Source organism: Carcharhinus amblyrhynchos, chromosome 4 (assembly GCF_965287045.1).
Source record: "Carcharhinus amblyrhynchos chromosome 4, sCarAmb.v2.hapA, whole genome shotgun sequence".
Taxonomy (NCBI): Eukaryota; Metazoa; Chordata; class Chondrichthyes; order Carcharhiniformes; family Carcharhinidae; genus Carcharhinus; species Carcharhinus amblyrhynchos.
The window spans coordinates 132,772,790-132,789,740 of record NC_137327.1 but is presented as its reverse complement, the minus strand read 5'-3'; the positions used below and the strand labels follow the sequence as shown (position 1 = coordinate 132,789,740).

The window sequence follows — 16,951 nt, the reverse complement described above, 5'->3', positions numbered from 1 at the left end:
TCCCATTCTCTGTCGCCTGTTTGGGTATACTAAGGGTATACTTTAGCACAGCCAATGCATCTAGCCAGCACGTCATTGGGAATGTGGGAAGAAACCGGATCACTGGAGGAAACCCACGCAGACATGGGGAGAATGTGCGGACTCCACACAAAGCAGCGGCCCAAGCCGGGAATCGAACCTAGGCCCCTGGCTCTGTGATGCAGCACTGCTAACTACAGTGCCACTGTGCTGCCCTTTTGTTTCCTCTCCAAGGATTGTTTCCTCTTCAAGGATTTATCCAGTTCCCTTTCGCACCCATTCAATCTGCTTCCACTGGCCAGATCCTAATAACTCACCCGAGCTTAAAGCAAAATGTCTTCTCATCTCCCCACCTTTTACTACCCCGGGGAAATCCTTGACGAGTAGTTGCCACACGCATACCCACCGACAGGTGAGGAATTCATATGGTCTTCCGACCCTCACACTTTCAGCAAGAAGGATGAGAATTAGAAAAAGGAGCAAAGAGCTCTACTTTTCAACCTTCGATTGTCTCCTTTGGACAGGAGATCATTTGTTTCACCTGTGAGGGGCAAAGGCCAGCGTGTGTGCTTGGTAAGTTTAATCATTACCCTGTCACAAAGCTCTGTCATTCGGATGGAATTTTTATTTGAACCTTCTGGTACTTTATTTCCAATCAAAAATCCAATTTGGCCCAAAGAGAGTCCCCACATGAGAGACATTACAGGACAAGATGCTCCCTACTCCTAAAGTAAAAGTAAAGTTTATTTATTAGTCACAAGTAAGGCTCACATTAACACTGCATTGAAGTTACTATGAAATTCCCCAGTCCAGCATCACATTTGAATTAATGCTTCCGAGAGAACCCTTTTTTTTCCCCACTGAGCAGTTAATTTATTTCAGTTCACAGATTCAGTGTTCCGCAGATTTCTGTAAAATGCCACGCAGTGCAGCTATTTTCTTTTCAGACCAACAGCCAAGGATAATGCTATTTGAGGGCTTTCGCTTCGAGGCTTTCATTCCGTATTGTGTGGTGTTGATGAAAACTTTTTGCAGAGACGAATTTCCAGTGGTAACACCTGCGCCCTACGACAACGAGGCCTGGCCAAGATTACCTGTGGGTTTTGTTTGAGAAGTGCAGTGTTCGAAAAGATCTTAAGTGCCAGCTTCATTGTTGGTATCTCGTAAGTTACCCGAAAGGATTCCAATCCAGTTGGTAAGAAATTAGCCTTTTATTAAGGTTTCAAGGCAGACCTCAGCAGATTCAGTTGCTTCACCTGCAGAAAGAATTTTACTTCAGCTGAAGGCTCGTCCTGTCCTTTCAACATTGGAATGCATTCAATCTGGGAAAAGAAGTGACATGCAACAAAAAACGTTCTGGTACAGGCAGGTAAAGGGGAGTCAAATTCCAATCTTATGTAGTCACGTTTGCTTGTCCCGTTTCCAAGACTTGTTTATATTCCTTTTCTGTGTAAAAGGTCACGCTCTCAGACAGAACTTGGCCGCAGTATTGCAAGTTACTTGCACATATAATCATAACCGTTTTTTTCCACGTTGCCCCTTCTCGCCACCAGCTCCCCCCAACCCCACTCCTGGCTTGTGGTTGGTCTTGCTGGGGTCCAAATCCACTTGAGGGAAAGGAGATCAAAAGTCGTGGGGAAAAAGCAGGATTGGGCTACTGAGTTTAACGATCGGCCGCGATGGCTGTGAATGGCAAAGCGGGCTCGAAGGGCCAAGTGGCCTCCTCCTGCTCCTATCTTCTATGTTTCTATGTTGGTTGAGGGATTCAATGTAGCTCTGAATTTCCATGAAGGCATCTTGAGCAAGTACAACGCCTTCAGGATTGGAGCGATCGCTCCTGGTCGCACGCACAGTTGCGACCCTTAGTCAAGGCTGCAGAACATAACCTGGAACCATCCAAGAAAGACTGCACCCCAACGTTGTCAGTAGTTATTTTCCCTTTCTGCATCGTGAGAAGGACTCCTAGCAATAATAGGGAGCATAAGTTTAAGGTGCGAGGGGCAAGGTTTAAAGGAGATGTACGAGGCAGATTTTTTATGCAGAGAGTGGTGGGGTGCCTGGAATTCATTGCTAGGGAGGTAATGGAAGCAGATACGGTAGTGACTTTTAAGGGGCGTCTTGACAAGTACATGAATGAGATGGGAATAGAGAGATATGGTCCCCGGAAGAGTAGGGGATCTTAGTTAAGTCCAGCAACATGGTCAGTGTAGGCTTGGAGGGCTGAAGGGCCTGTTCCTGTGTTGTAATTTTCTTTGTTCAATGATATTTCAGAGTTGGAAAGAGGGGACTAAGATTTTTTTTTGTTCCCTTTCATTCTGACACACCAGCTAAGATCTCTGGCTCCCCCTTAGCTGTGGCCCAACGATACAACATTTTGTGATTCAGATCCATTCAGTTATCACATCGTGAATTCTTTTTCAGAACTATATGTGAACATGTGAATTAGGAGCAGATATAGATCACTTAGCCCCTCGAGCCTGCTCTACTATTTGATAAGGTCATGACTGGTCTGATTGTGATCTCAATCCTACTTTCCTGCCTACCCTTTATACTCTGTTACCCCCTTTGTCAATCAAGAATCTATCTATCTCTACATTAAAAATATTCAATGACACAGCACAAGTCACAAGTTGGCTTATATTAGCACTGCAATGAAGTTACTATGAAAATCCCCCAGCCGCCACATTCCAGTCCCTGTTCAAATACACTGAGGGAGAATGTAGCAGTCCAATGCATCTGACCAGCACATCTTTTGGACTGTGGGAGAAAACCGGAGCACCCAGAGAAAACCCACGCAGACACGGGAAGAACATGCAAACTTGGCACAGACAGTGACCCAATCCAGGAATCGAACCCGGGTCGCTGGCACTCTGAGGCAGCAGTACTCACCACCGTGCCGCCCCCAATTATTAGCTGTTTCTAAAATTCTGTCTAATTTTCTGTCCACAAAACCTTTGCAGAATTGCACGCTCTTTCAGTTTGATACTATACTTAATTTTTTTTTAGTTAGCCACAGGTGGTGCATCCTTCTTCTCTTTCTCACTGGAATGTATCTTGGCTGAAGGTTATGAAATATTTCCTTCAATGTCCGTAAATCTATATTTACATTGTAACTTACAAATAAATCAGCCCATGTTTAGGACAACTCCCTACTTTCCAACAAGCCAATATAAAAGAGCTATATATATATATATATGTATATATATATATATATATATAAGAAACCTCATCAATCACTGTTGCTCCTCAATGAGGGATATTTTTATTTTATTGCATACTGTCCTCCATGGGTTACCTTGGGTAGGGAGTACAAGAAAGGGAGTCATAGAATCCCAAAGTGCAGAAAGGAGGCCATTCGGTCCATTGAGTCTGCATCGACTCTCCCAACAGATTATCCCACCCAGGCCTTATCACCGTACCCCTATGTATTTACGCCACTAATCCTCCTAACCTACAAATCTTGGGACACTATTTAGAACAGCCAATCCGCCTAACCTACACATCTTTGGACTGTGGGAGGAAACCGGAGCACCCTGAGGGAACCCACACAGACTCCTCCCCACCACTTTTAAATATTTCTGAGATCCCTTCCACAGCCCCAGAAGTTAAGGGGGTGGAAATGCAATGGCCTCCATTTCAACTTGCTGCCTGCGTCGCCCCTGCAAGATGAACTAACACTGACGTCTTAACAAGTGAAGCCGCCACAGCCACATGACCATAGGTTGCTCTTCGCTTTGAGGGAGAGAGCTGACTGGCAGTGATTTAACTTAAGGATCACCACGCCTCAGGTGAGGGGCAGGATTGAGAAGGCAGGTCTCCATGAATAATATCAGCTGGTACGGTAATTCAACCCTCGCTGCTGGCATCACTCTGCGTTCCAGCCAACTGACCCCACAAAGCCCCCTGACTTCTTAATGTCAAGGAGAAAGGCCAAAAGTGCAATCAGCTTACGCTGGTTTTCAATTCTGCCATTGAATTGTCAACAGGGCTGGAAATCTGAGCTGATTCTTTCTGCTCCCTCCTCCAGTGTGCTGGGATGCTTCTGAATTGCCTGTACTGCCACCGCTGGTCAGGTCAGATAAGCACAGTAAGGAGTCTCACAACACCAGGTCAAAGTCCAACAGGTTTATTTGATAGTAAACACCATAAGCTTTCGGAACACTGCCCCTTCGTCAGGTGAGTGGAGAGTTCTGGTCAGAAACAGGGCACGTAAAGGCACACACCGTTTACAGAATGCTGATTACAATGCGAGTCTTTACAGCTAATCTGCTATTCAAGTCTTAAAGGTGCAGACAATGTGAGTGGAGATAGCATTAAGCATAGGTTAAAGAGGTGTGTATTGTCTCCACACAGGACAGTAAGTGAAATGTTGCAAGTTCTTGGAGTTTATTGTTTGGGGGAACCCGTATTCTTCAAATTGCTTGGCATATAGTCCTGCAAGAAATGAATGGGAACATAGCAGTTTTTATTTCTATTTATCTTTTATCTATTTAATCGCTTAGCTCAACTGGCTGGATAGCTGGTTTAAGATGCAGAGCAATGCCAGCAGTGTAGGTTCAATTTCTGTACCTGCTAAGGTTAACATTTCAAGTTTATTTTATTCGTGTCATAAGTAGGCTTACATTAACACTGCAATGAAGTTACTGTGGAAATCCCCTAGTCGCCACACTCCAGCACCTGTTTGGTTACACTGAGAGAGAATTTAGCACGGCCAGTGCACCTAATCAGTACATCTTTTGGACTGCGGGAGGAAACTGGAGCACCCGCAGGAAGCCCGTGCAGACATGGGGAGGACATGCAGACTCCGCACAGACAGTGACCCAAGCCAGGAATCAAACCCAGGTCCCTGGAACTGTGAGGCAGCAGTGCTAACCACTGTGCCACAGTGCCACCCAATACAGGTTATTCATGAAGCCATGCCTTCCCAAACCTGCTTGAGGTGTGGTGACCCTCAGGTTAAATCACCACTGGCCATCTCTCCCCCTCAAAAGGGAAAGCAACTCTATGGTCTTCTGGTGACTTTACCTTTACTTAATAAGAAAGTAAACTTTTAAACCTGTCTTCAGAAGATGGACATTTCCTATGACAAGACCACGAAGGAGTTTGACCTGAGCATCTTTCATACATCAGTCACCCACTGTTTTGAAACAATTCAATTTAAATTCCAACTGCTCTGTCCTTGTGATGATAGGACAGATGGATTTGGGGTCAGAGAGATGGAAATATTGCCTTTGCCTGCCCTGGAACTGCTAAAGTAACCTCACCGGTTGGGTGAAAGTACGATAAGTACAGCTGAAAGTTAAAATAATAAGCTCTAATGTTCTGCAAATCTCAACCTGCAAATCATTTGTTACATGCCCTCAAAATCTTCAGTATAAATCTCAGTCCCATGCTTAAATTAAGTCTGGAATTGGTGATTAGAGTTTTGATCCAAAGGTTTCTGACTTGAGTACAGTATATAAATGTCTTCTATGTGCTTGACCCACCAATGATTAAATGCCCAGTGACTACACCACTGTTTGGGTGGTGGCGAGGCCAGCGGGGATGATAGGGAGAGATACAAGACAACTATTCTTCAAATGGACTTACCTGCAGTGTTTCATTGATTGACACCCTCCCATCTGCAAGGGATGATGGGAATGTAGCCTCAGAAGGCTGGTGAGATCAGATGAGATCATCTGCTGCACCTCTTTGGTTGCTGAACAAGCCAATTCTGAACTCTGCCATAAGTGCCAAGCATGAAGTCGCCCCCTTGTCGATGGAGTGGATGATCTCAGCTGACGCCTTGTTTGCAGGGCTGGCGTCTGCTTTGGAGTGCCTGAAATCGTATAGCATTGTGGTAACAAACACCTGCCTTAGCTGGTCTCAGTATTAACATCAGTCCTCAGCCAGAATTTCCCACTTGTTGTGATTGATGTTGAGAGCTTCCATGTCCAGCAATGGTGAAGGAGTGGTGATCTTGTCCAAATGAGTGGCTAGAAAGGGGAACTTGGAGTCCCTATGCCCATGGTGCCCTTTTTCTTCTAGGTGGAGGTCATAGGTTTGAGAGATGTTGCTGAAGAAATGTGCAGTAATTTGATTTATTATTGTCACATATATTGGTATACAGTGAAAAGTATTGTTTCTTGCACACTATACAGGCAAAGCATATTGCCGTAGAGAAGCACAGGAGTGCAGAATTTAATGTTACAAGTCATAGCTACAGTGAAACATCAACTTAACGCGACTTCAAAAGTCTGATGGCAGCAGGGAAAAAGCTACCATGATTCCTGATAGAACATAGAACACTACAGCACAACCAGGCCCTTCGGCCCCAAGTTGCGCCTATCACATCCATACCTACCAGGCCTATCTATAACTCCCAATCCCATTAGATCCCATGTACTCACCCAGATGTCTCTTAAAAGACCCCAGCGAGTTCACCTCTACCACCACCGACAGCAGTCGATTCCACTCACTCACCACCCTCTGAGTGAAAAACTTACCCCTGACATCTCTTCTGTAAAAACTCCCCAGCACCTTAAACCTGTGTCCTCTCATAGCGACCATTTCAGCCCTGGGAAATAGCCTCCGAGAATCCACCCTATCTATTCGTCTCAACATTTTATAAACCTCTATTGGTCGCCTCTCAATCTTCGTCTCTCCTGGGAGAAGAGACCTAGCTCCCTCAACCTATCTTCATAAGGCATGCCTCCCAATCCAGGCAACACCCTTGTAAATCTCCTCTGCACCCTTTCAATAGCTTCCACATCCTTCTTGTAGTGAGGCGACCAGAACTGTGCACAGTACTCCAAGTGGAGTCTGACAAGGGTCTTATAAAGTTGCAGCATTACCTCCCGTCTCCTAAACTTAATCCCTCGATTAATGAAGGCCAGCACACCATATGCCTTCTTGACCACATCCTCCACCTGCGAGGCCAATATAAGAGTCCCATGGACTCAAACCCCAAGGTCTTTCTGCTCCTCAACACTGCTAAGAGTCCGACCCTTGATATTGTACTCCTTCATCCCATTGGACCTGCCAAAATGGACCACTACACATTTATCCGCGTTGAAGACCATCTGCCACTTCTCCGCCCAGTCTTGCATCCTATCTATGTCTCGCTGCAACTTCTGACATCCCTCCAGACTATCCACAACACCACCAACCTTCATGCTGATAATACACAGCACCAGGGAAATACAGCATGATACAATCCTCAGTGTAGAGATTATTGTGGTGAAGGGAAAAGGAAGAGTGGTAAAGGGGATTTAAAATAGACTGAGGGGAAAATTATAAATATAATCATTAAGGACATTTTCAACTCTCATTAGGAGAATGCCATTGACCCAATTCAGGTAGAATCCACAATGTCAAGAAAGTAAGATTCAGTCTTGCACTCCAGTGACTTCTAGGTAGTCAAAAGGCTTGTTGACATTTTGAACACCTCACAGCAAGTGTCAACAATTTCTGGAATTTCCTGGTATCTTCTGTGTACATGCAGTTGGAAAACCTAATAACTCTCTGCTGTGAGCAGAGTTTGACACTTGGCTAAATAACTTGTGGACAGCGTCTAAACAGACATTTATTACAATCTCATTCTAAAACTTCATGTTCCTCTCCCTGATAACCCTTGTTAGGGAGGGAGGTGTTGCAATCCCGGTGACGCCCATTGAAAGAGTTAACCGATTATTAATCCCACTTCTCTGTTCTTTCCCCAGCCGCGATTGCAAATTCTTCCTTTTCCAGCATTTGTCCTGTTCCATTGCTTCCGCCACTCTTTCAAGTCATGCATTCAGGAGCGATGAAGCTCCACAATAAGAATACTTCTTGTCATCTCCTTTTGATGCGCCATTAACTTTCCCGTTCCTCAGCTGATGACCAGGGTGGGGTTTTCCAGCTCTGGTGGGGTCTTCCAGTCCCACCGAACTTGACCTCCCCTCATCCACCTCATGGCGAGTTCCATGATGGCGGGACAGACGAGCCAACTGCAAGACACCGTATACATCGACGGGATCGGAAGATCCTGCTGGTGGCCAATGGAGAGCTGCCTTTGCCGCTGGGAAACACACCACTGTGAGAGCTGGAAAATCTCACTCCGAGGGGTGAATTTTCCCGTTTCGCCCGAGACAGGAATTGTAGCAGGCGAGAAGCGGACTATGGGAATCTCCATTGACCTTTGGTGGGATTTTCCGGTTTTGGGGCGGGTGCAACTGGAAAATCCCGCCCCAAAGGTTTTGCCTTTCAAAAAAGTGTTTAGACAGGGTAAGATGGGTCTAGAGGGACGTGGGCCAAAATGCGGGCAATTGGGACTAGCTTAGGGGTTTAAAAAAAGGAGGCATGGACAAGTTGTGTTGAAGGGCCTGTTTCGATGCTATAAACCTCTATGACTCTATGTCTCTAAATCTTTCTGAGTAAATCTGGACATGAATAACACAGGCTGCTTTCCCAGGCAAACTGTCAAAGCTGGCACCGTGCGTCTGGTATGGAAGCCAATTGTAGCACTCCTCCTGCTGCCCTCGAGAGGCAAGTTCAGAGACACTGTCCTCTTGTGTTGCTGATAGCATATAACAGGATAGTGCTCGAAACTAACACAAACCTGAGCAATCTGCGCTGCTGCTCACATCCAGGTAGAAATCTTAAAGAAGTGATTCCCAAACTTTTTGTCTGGAGAAGCCCTTTCCAAATGGATTAAAAAAAATCACACGGTTTCCTCCCACATTCCGAAAGATGTGCTGGTTCGGGGCTTTGGTCATGCTAAATTCTCCATCGCTGTACCCCAGCAGGAGTGTGGCAACTGGGGCCTGTTCATAGTAACTTCATTGCAGTTTTAATGTAAGCCTACTTGTAACACTAATAAACTTTAAAGTTCATACGCTTAATGTGAAAGTGCTGCGTGTAAAGTGTTTTGACAGATATAGGATGTATGCTTCTCTCCTGGGTGAGTCAGTCAGCTTACGCTGTGCCATACATATGGCAGCTAAACTCTGCATCCACCACCCCAGCTCACATCAAGCTTGTCCCTGGCAATTTTCACTGACCCTACGGAAAGTGTCTATCCAAGAATACGAGAAATAGAAGTAGACTGCCAGGCCCTTCAAGCCTGCCCCTGCATTCAATGTGATCATGGCTGATCTATACTGACCTCAGCTCCTTTTCTGTGCCATTCCGTGTCACGGACTCGTATGGGTTTGAAAACACAATCTGAGAACCACTCTTTTAAAGCACATGTATGAATGGAATCTGTGTGTGGATATGTGAATGAGATGTGTGAATAGAGTGGGGATATACGAATGGAGTGTGTGTGGGGATGTATGAATAAAACACATGTGGAAATGTATGAAAGAAGTGTGGATGGGGGTGTATGACACGTGTGGGTGCAGGAAAACCTGGATGGAGTGTTTGTTGGGATGTGTGACGCAAGTGCCTCCCTTGATGGGATGGAAGTGTTTGAAGAAGGAGGGTTAGGAATTCAGAGGGAGTGCAGGTTTTTGTGTGGGTGAGGGTAAGGTCTGCAATGTACGGAAGAGGTTAGAATTTGTGAGGTCCAACTCAGAAATCACTCAGAAATGGAAAGGTTTGGCAGTTAAGAACATATTTCTTCTATTCTTTCATGGGATGTGGGCAAAGCCTGCACTTCATGGCCATCCTTAATTGCCCTTGAACCTAGTGGGTTAGACCACTTAAAAGACAACCACAGTGCAGTGGATGTGGGTCTGGAGTCACATGTAAGTCAGGCCAAGTAAGGACAGCATATTTCAAAGAGCAAAGAAAATTACAGTGCAGGAACAGGTCTTTCGGTCTTCCAAGCCTGCACCGACCATGCTGCCCGTCTTAACTAAATCACCCTACGCTTCTGAGGACCATATCCCTCTATTCCCATCTCATGTACTTGTCAAGACACCCTTAAAAGTCACTATCGTATCTGCTTCCACTACCTCCTCAGGCAACGAGTTCCAGGCGCCCACCACTCTCTGTGTAAAAACTCTGCCTCATATATCTCTTTGCCCTTCACACCTTAAATCTATGCCCCCTAGTAATTGACTCTTCCACCCTGGGAAAAAGCTTTTGACTATCCACTCTGTTCATGCCTCTCATAATCTTGTAGACTTCTATCAGGTCGCCCCTCAACCTCTCCATTGCTCCAGTGAGAACAAACCAAGTTTCTCCAACCTCTCTTCATAGCTAATGCCCTCCTTACCAGGTAACATCCTGGTAAATCTTTTCTGCACTCTCTCCAAAGCCTCCACATCTTTCTGGTAGTGTGGCGACCAGAATTGAACACTATATACCAAGTATGGCCTAACTAAGGTTCTATAAAGCGGCAACGTGACTTGCCAATTTTTAAACTCAATACCCCAGCCGATGAGGGCAAGCATGCTGTATGCCTTCTTGATTACCTTCTCCATCTGCATTGCCACTTTCAGTGACCTGTATACCTGTACACCCAGGTCCCTTTGCCTATCAATACTCCTAAGAGTTCTGCCATTTACTGTATATTTCCTATTTGTATTAAATCTTCCAAATGCATTACCTCACATTTGTCTGGATTAAACTCCATCTGCCATCTCTCTGCCCAAGTCTCCAACTGATCTATATCCTGCTGCATCCTCTGATGGTCCTCATCGCTATCCGCAAATCCATCAACCTTTGTGTCGTCTGCAAACTTAGTAATCAATCCAGTTACATTTTCCTCCAAATCATTTATGTATATTGCAAACAGCAAAGGTCCCAGCACTGATCCCTGAGGAATGCCTCTTGTCACAGCCCTCCATTCAGAAATGCACCCTTCCATTACTACCCTCTGTCTTCTTTGACTGAGTAAGAAGTCTCACAACACCAGGTTAAAGTCCAACAAGTTTATTATACCCATAAACTTGTTGGACTTCAACCTGGTGTTGTGAGATTTCTTACTGTGTTTACCCTAGTCCAACGCCGGCATCTCCACATCGAGACTTCTTTGACTGAGCCAGCTCACCTCTGATCCCATGTGACTTCACCTTCTACACCAGTTCTGCCAAGAGGGACCTTGTCAAAGACCTTACTGAAGTCCATGTAGATAACATCCACTGCCCTACCCTCATCAATCATCTTCGTCACTTCCGCGAAAAACTCAATCAAGTTTGTGAGGCATGAGCTCCCCTTCACAAAACCATGTTGCCTCTCACTAAATGTTTACTTATTTCTAAGTGGGAATAAATCCTATCTTGAAGAATCCTCTCTAATAATTTCCTTACCACTGATGTAAGGCTCGCTGGCCTGTAATTACCTGGATTATTCTTTGTTCCCCTTCTTAAACAAAGGAACAATATTAGTATTCTCCAATCCTCTGGGACATCGCCTGTAGCCAGTGAGGATACAAAGATTTCTCTCAAGGCCCCAGCAATTTCCTCTCTTGCCTCTTTCAGTATCCTGGGGTATATTCCATCAGGCTCTGGAGACTTGTCTACCTTAAAGTTTCTCAAGAACCCCAATACCACCACATTTTTGATCTCAACGTGACTCAAACTATCTGTACATCCTCTCCCAGACTCATCATCTGACACGTCCTTCTTTTTGGTGAATACTGACACAAAGTACTCATTTAATACCTCGCCCATTTCCTCTGGCTCCACACGTAGATTCCCTCCCTTGTCCTTGAGTGGGCCAACCCTCTCCCTGGCTACCCTCTTGCTCTTTATATCTGTGTAAAAAGCCTTGGGATTTTTCTTACTCCTCCTGGCCAATCCTTTTCCATGACCCCTTTCCTTAAAGAACATTAATGAACCACAATTGATGATGGTTGTCATGGTCACCATTACGGAGACCAGCTTTCAATTGCAAATTTTGTGAATTAAATTTAAATTCCACCAGCTGCCCAGAGCATTAGCCTACTCAGATGGCATAGTGGCATAGTGGTTAGCTCAGCTGCCTCCCAGTGCCAGGAACGTGAGTTTGATTCCTGGCTTGGGTCACTAGCTGTGCGGAGCGAGTGGGCGAGGACCTGGCAGATGGAATACAGTGTTGGCAAGTGTGAGGTTATCCACTTTGGCAGGAATAATAGTAGGAAGGACTACTACTTAAAGGGCGAAAAGCTGCAGCAGGCGACAGTGCAGAGGGACCTCGGGGTCCTTGTGCATGAGTCGCAAAAACCCAGCCTACAGGTGCAGCAGGTGGTCAGGAAGGCGAATGGGATGCTGGCCTTCATAGCGAGGGGGATTGAATATAAAAGTAGGGAGGTCTTGCTGCAACTGTGCAGGGCACTGGTGAGGCCGCAGCTGGAGTGCTGTGTGCAGTTTTGGTCGCCGCACTTGCGCAAGGGTACTTTGGCCTTGGAGGGAGTGCAGAGGAGGTTCACTAGGCTGATACCGGAGTTGAGGGGGTTGAGCTATGAAGAGAGGCTGAATAGACTGGGCTTGTACTCGTTAGAGTTTAGAAGGATGTGGGGGGATCTTATTGAGACATATAAGATGACGAATGGGATGGATAGGGTAGAGGTGGAGAGGTTCTTCCCGCTCAGAAAGGACAGTAGGACTAGAGGGCACAGCCTCAAGATAAGGGGGGGTGCAGTTTAGAACAGAGTTGAGGAGGAACTTCTTCACTCAAAGGGTGGTGAATCTCTGGAATTCTCTGCCCGTTGAAGTGGTGGAGGCTACCTCGCTAAATATTTTTAAGACGCGGGTGGATAGGTTTTTGGTAGGCAAGGGAATTAAGGGTTATGGGGAGAGGGCGGGAAAGTGGAACTGAGCCACTTCAGATCAGCCATGATCTTATTGAATGGCGGGGCAGGCTCGAAGGGCTAGATGGCCTACTCCTGCTCCTATTTCTTATGTTCTTATGTTCTTATGGCTGCATGTTCTCCCCGTGTCTGCGTGGGTTTCCTCAGGGGGCACTGGCCATGCTAAATTCTCCCTCAGTGCATCCGCACATGTGCCGGAGTGTGGCAACAAGGGGATTTCCACAGTAACTTCACTGCAGTGTTAATGTAAGCCTGTTTGTGACACCGATAAATATACATTTAAACTTTAGTTTGGTAACATTAGTACGATACTACCATTCCTCGCAACATGCCACTGTGACCTCTTGTTGGCTTTCTTGTCAAAAAAAGGGGTGTTCTGGAAGACTTCAGTATGTTCAGAAACCTTGAAGATTTGTTCGTTCAGTGCTATAGCTGCCTGGTCTGTTAAAAAGGCAAACCGCAGGGCAGCACATGGTTTCAATCAGCATTGCATTTTGTGATGGTTGTAGTGGCTCCTTGTAAACTAATTCATTTATGTTGTCAGGGTAGGTTACAGCCAACAAGAGGTAGGCCAAAAGCAAAACTGCGACGTGTAGTTTGCAGAATTCACAGTACCACATCTGTTTGCCCTTCATTTAACTATACAAACAGTTCTGATAAGTATTTGAGAATTAAATTGGATACGCCACCCACTTGGATATGTATGTGTGTGGTGCTTCTGTGTGTTGAACAAAATAGACTATCTGTTACCTGTGTTGAAGATAAAGGGGATTATGTTATTTGTCAAAGGGGGAAAATTGGTTTATTCTGATGGACCAGTGCCAACTTTACCAGTCTAATCCTTTATTGTATTCTGGTAATGATAGTACCTTCTACATTGAAAATTCTCTATATAGATGGTGTCCTGTCCTCTTCTTTTGTAGGTGGTCTGTGCAGGTGGTCTTTATTCCATTTTATTGTTAGTCACATCTGAATCAAGTTGTTAAATTATGTTTGACTGTACCCACCTTCTCTTCTTTCCATACCCACGGTCCACACCAGGTATATGTAGCGTTGGGATGAGAAGGTAGGCAAATTGCTGTCATAACTTTCACCAATATGATTAGAACGTAGAACAGTGCAGCACAGTACGATGTTGTGCTGAGCTATGCCCAAACCCAAGATCAAGCTATCCCATCGTTCTGGTAAATGTGGAAGGCGCTACCATTACCAGAATACAATAAAGGATTCTAAGCAGGACCAGGCCTCTAAATATTCTATATGTCCTCATCATCGCTTTCTGAACCTCCCCATATGGGCTTAGGCAATAGTGGACTCAGTGTGGTACAGCAGTGTTACTCAAAATTACCCTTACAGCTACCGGGGATGTACGTTCCCTCGATTGTGATCCCAACAGACAGTTTTCTCATAGAAACATAGAAAATAGAAGTAGGAGTGGGCTATTTGGCCCTTCGAGCCTGTTGAACCATTCAATATGATCATGGCTGAACCTCCATCTCAGTGTCATACTCTTTCTCTCCCTAAACTCCTTGATGCCTTTATAGTCGAGAAACCAATCTATTTCCTTCTTGACCATATTCAGTGACTGGGTCACGACAACCTTTTGTGGTAGAAATTTCACAATTGCCGTAGTCCAGTACCCGTTCGGGTCAATGCACCGAACCAGAACGTCTTCCGGAATGCGGCAGGAAGCCCATGCAGACATGGAGGGAACGTTCAGACTTCAGACGGTGACCCAAGCAGGGAATCGAACCCGGGTCCCCAGTGCTGTGAGACAGCAGTGGTGACCACTGTGCCATCGTGCCGCCACTCTCTGAGTGAAGAAATTTCTCCTCATTTCAACCCTAAATGGTCCAACTCGTATCCTGAGACTGTGACCCCTTGTTCTAGAGCCCCTAGCCAGAGAAACAGCATCCCTGCATTGAGTCTTGGGATATTGAGTTCAAAGATTGGCAAGACACGTTGTCGCTTTATAGAACCTTAGTTAGGCCGCACTTGGAATATAGTGTTCAATTCTGGTCACTACACCACCAGAAGGATGTGGAGGTTTTGGACAGAGTACAGAAGAGATTTATCATGATGTTGCCTGGCATGGAGGGCATTGGCTATGTAGAGAGACTGGAGAAACTCGTTTGTTTTCACTGGAATGACAGAGGTTGAGGGGCGACCTGATAGGAGTCTACAAGATTTTGAAGGGCATGGACAGAGTGGATAGTCAGAAGCTTTTTCCCAGGGTGGAAGAGTCAATTACTAGGGGGCACAGGCTTAAGGTGTGAGGGGCAAGGTTTAAAGGAGATGTACGAGGCAAGTTTTTTATACAGAGGGTGGTGGGTGCCTGGAACCCATTGCCGGAGAAGATCGTGGAAGTGACTTTTAAGGGCATCTTGACAAATATGTGAATACGATGGGAATAGAGAGAAGGGTAGGGGGTTTTAGTTCATTCGGGCAGCATGGTCAGTGCAGGCTTGGAGGGCCTAAGGGCCTGTTCCTGTGCTGTAATTTTCTTTGTTCTTTGCACTTACTCCACTAATCCCCTAACCCACACCAAGGGGCAATTTATCACAGCCAATCCAACTAACTTGCAAAACTTTGGAGTGTGGGAGGAAACCGGAGCACCCGGAGGAAACCCATGCAGATACGGAGAGAAAGTCCAAACTTCAAATAGACAGTCACCCAAGGCCGGAATTGAACTTGGGTCTCTGGCTCTATGAGGCAGCAATGCTAACCACTGTGTTCAACCTGAAACGTGCCCTGATTCCTCAAGCCCTGTTCCCCTTCTCACACCAAGGGTGGGGTATTTTGGCTGCGCTTGCCCCAACGTGAGGTCAACGGAACTTTGCATAGTCTGTTTCCATTCACTACGATTCCCATGGCGGGTAGGACAGGAAGTTTCCGCCTTGGAAACCAAAAGCTGGACATCTGGATTCCTAAATCCCAAATGTGTTTTTTTTTCCTCTCATTTAGTGGGAAAATGAGCAGGAGGTATAAATAATCGTAAACTATACAACAACAAAGCAAGCGGTTTGACCTACCCAGTCTGTGCCAGCACTTACCCTCTGTATGGGCAAATAATCCGAACCTTTACCCACACTGCCGCCATATCCCTGCATTCCCTTTTCTTTAATCACTTTCCTTCTGCCATTTTCGCAAACCTTCCTGTTCGAATGTAAATGAAGAGAAGCAACCACTGATGGATTAGTCTGTATGGTTGGATATATTTTCTTCACTGCACCCCCCCCCAATGCAGGTGTGCTCTGTGGGTGGTCTTTCTGTTTGACTGTCTCATCAATTATTATCCAGTAGTCTGAACCAGTGAGCAAATATGTAACTATAGCTGTTTATTCATTCACTCTTAAAGGTTTGTGTTAGCAGGAAGGTTCAATTTAAACTCCCTTCAATTGACGATTTAAGGAATTTGCCTCATGGAATCGCTTTATTTACTCCAGTCAAAGTCAAGCACTTTAAAAATCAGGCTCTCTGCGACAGCACAAAAGGCAGCCCCCTTTTCTCCTTCCGCATTGTTTTCCTTGTTTGTTCAGCTAATCGAAGCTCAAAGGTTTCTTCATTGACTTTGAGGCTGTCCTGTTTCAGACAGGTCGGGCAGGGATATTGGCTGAAAATCACCGGCCGTCCGTGGCGGCCATATTCTCCAGTCCTGCCGGCCAAGTACTCCTCCCCCCCCTCCCTCCACTGGTGGGAAACACGCGGCTGGGAGGATGGAGGATCTCACCCATTCATTGTCTTTGTCCCTCTCCAAAATTGACTGGTTCACTTCCACTTAATTGTGCCATTGGTTCATGTATTGCCCTGCATGAGGTGTACAGATCAGGGCGGTTCTATTGTTGTGGGTCAAATTAGGATCTCCCACATGCACCACAAAGTTAGACCATTTTAACATTTGATTTTGGCATTAGGGTAAGCATAAGGTGTCTAACTCCAGGTACGCTTCAAGTGACCCACTAGGAAACTTTTATCAAAACAAACTTAATTTAAGAACATAAGAATATAACAAAAATAATTGGCATAGCTTTTAACAATTAAAACATTTAAACATGGCAAAGTATAATTATTAATGGCTAGCTATCTCTGTTGTTCCAATTTAGCAATATGCTCCACATAGATATAAACCCCTTCTTTAAACCCAGTTAGCACAGAAACCACAGATGCTTATATGGGTACTAGATTTCTGGCCTTTTGAAACCTCTGGAGAGTGACCCAGGAAGACACTTGTCTTCC

At 45.5% G+C, this 16,951-nt stretch overlaps 1 protein-coding gene and 1 long non-coding RNA gene across 2 annotated transcripts in view; one reads left to right on the top strand and one right to left on the bottom strand.

Annotated features, from left to right (window-relative positions):
• The window catches only part of LOC145342476 (uncharacterized), a 363,690-nt gene that overhangs the window by 166,505 nt on the left and 180,234 nt on the right, over positions 1–16,951 (top strand). The window lies entirely within an intron of this gene.
• On the bottom strand, positions 4,043–15,946 carry LOC145342367 (uncharacterized). The gene is made up of 3 exons (XR_013886542.1): positions 15,769–15,946; positions 5,608–5,836; positions 4,043–4,452 (listed from the first exon to the last, which is right to left on the bottom strand). It is a non-coding gene; the product is annotated as an uncharacterized LOC145342367 (long non-coding RNA).